We start from the raw sequence: 2,500 nt of genomic DNA on the forward strand, positions 1-2,500 counted from the left end.
AACATCAACCCCCAAAATCTTCTAATTTGCATTTGCATAAATAACTCAGTTTACACAAGAACTGTTCACAATAAGTAGGAAGTTCTACTGAATTTCCATAAGCAATATTCTTCATTAAGTCAACTTTCATATTGATTTATGGACCTTTTTGCAACCATAAACAACGGGTTTTATCGAAGAAAATACATCCAACTAAGATATATCACCCCTACCCCCCCCCCTCTCCCAAAGAGAAACAAATAAACAAGTAAATCTCCAAACAAATAAACAAAATAGACAAACAAATAAACGAGTAAACTGCCCAATTATCCTAATCTTGTCTTCACCCAATTCAGTTTATCCTATTTTATGCATCGCGTGTAGTAGTGCAAAACAGTTTTTTTTTATCCTCTAGCGGAAAAAAAATGTCGCAAAATAATACCTTTTATGTCGATTATTCCCGCGCCATCTATACTTTTCAAATCATAACGGTAATTCAATATTTTTTTTTTTTTTTTGGGGGGGGGAGTAGGGGAAAAGGGGGAGGAAGGAAGAAAGGAAAATAAGGGGGGAGCGGAGGATAAACGAGGAAATAGAGGGAGGGAGAGGGGAAGGGAGAGAATGAATAGAGAAAAGGGAGATTTTATATCGCAATAAACATTTTGATCAAAGAACACTAAGAAATATCACCCCCCCCCCTTCCTAAAGACAAACAAATAAACAAGTAAACTGCCCAATTATCCTAATCTTGTCTTCACCCAATTCAGTTTATCCTATTTTATGCATCGCGTGTAGTAGTGCAAAACAGTTTTTTTTTTATCCTCTAGCGGAAAAAAAATGTCGCAAAATAATACCTTTTATGTCGTTTATTCCCGCGTTTTTGATTCAATCTCTCTCACGCCATCTCTACTTTTCAAATCATAACGGTAATTCAATATTTTATTTTTTGGGGGGAGGGGGAGTAGGGGAAAAGGGGGAGGAAGGAAGAAAGGAAAATAGGGGGGGAGGGAGGGGAGGATAAACGAGGAAATAGAGGGAGGGGGGAAGGGAGAGAATGAATAGAGAAAAGGGAGATTTTATATCGCAATAAACATTCTGATCAAAGAACACGTGGTCCTGTTTTCCCGCTCAGCTGATCACCGCCATTACAAGCTTTGTTTTGGCTGTTCGATAGTTTGTTTTCGAAATTTGGGGTTTGCCTTTTTTGTCATATTTTGTCTACGCCTTTTTTCGTGCTTTTGTTGTTGTTAAATTGAACGGTAAGTGAAAGAGAGGAAGAAAATGAGAAAGAGTGGGATCCAAAACCTGAATAAATTATATTTTATTCCATTTTCATCAAGACATTTGCCTTTTACGGAAACATCTTCGTTCAACGACACATGTTAGGTTAAGATAGTCATAATTACTAGGATAAATATTCTATTAGAATGAACTTGAAAAATATCTATAGAGAGATAAATAATTAAAGGCTAATACAGACCATGGTATCACTGCCGCCAAGTAAAGATGATGATGATGATAATAATAATAAGAAGAAGAATTACGGTAATTTTTTTTTTTTTTCAAACTAGATATCGAGCCAATTTAAATCAATGTTTTATTTACTGATATTATCACTTATACTTCTTTTCTCTTTCGCACAATCCCTATTTCATGCATTACATCATTATTCCTAACATAAAAAAGCGACTGTAATTCCAAAATGGCCGCCAAGATACCTGACCAACAAGCGAATCCAAAAAAGGCGGAAAATAGAGCAATAGCGAACGCAATAACCAAAACAATATGAAAATACGAAACCTCATAATGACATAAATCGTATCCTAACCCCAATAAGTAAACAAAAGAAAATAGAAAGAAATAAAAAAAACAATGGTTCCAGCGAACAATAACAGCCGGGGGCGCCACAAACAACAAGCTAGAGGACCGGCTTTACTTAAAACAATAAAGCCAACAAAGAAACCATCACTTTCCAGAAGAGAGAGCTGTCCCAGAACAATTTTATTTTGCGTGTTCTCCTGCACCTTTATCAATGGGTTTTGTTTTGTTTTCTTTATTCTTTCTTTCTTTTTCTCTTTGTTGGCCCTTCTTGCTTTTATTTATTTTCTCTCTGTTCTTTACTTTACTTTCGCATGCTGAATATCCATTTAAAAAAGAAACATTAATTGATATTTTTGTCTGATTTTTATTCTCTCCCCTTCGTTTCTCCTCCGTTTTCTTTCCTTTGTACAATCCTCATTGACTTCCTCCAAATATCCCTTTCCGTAATCCATAACCACAATAACCCCATTTCCCTTCGCTTGCTCCTCCGTTACTCATCCCTAGCGCATCTCCGCCTATTCCCCCGGCATTTCGATTAATCCACATCCTAATCCCAGACAAAGGAAGTGAATTCCTCCGTCTCCCAAGCCTTCCTGCCGGCCATGACGTCACGCGCGGGTCCCCCATTCCACTGAACATAAGGAACCAGGTGCAGGGATCCGTGACGTCACACGCGGGTCCCCCATTCCACTGAACATAA

At 37.5% G+C, this 2,500-nt stretch overlaps 1 protein-coding gene across 1 annotated transcript in view; it reads right to left on the bottom strand.

Annotated features, from left to right (window-relative positions):
- LOC138866486 (uncharacterized) overlaps window positions 1-2,500 on the bottom strand; it is a gene marked incomplete at its 3' end in the record, with an annotated part of 156,412 nt that overhangs the window by 89,864 nt on the left and 64,048 nt on the right.

This window comes from Penaeus vannamei, chromosome 25 (genome assembly GCF_042767895.1).
Source record: "Penaeus vannamei isolate JL-2024 chromosome 25, ASM4276789v1, whole genome shotgun sequence".
NCBI lineage: Eukaryota > Metazoa > Arthropoda > Malacostraca > Decapoda > Penaeidae > Penaeus > Penaeus vannamei.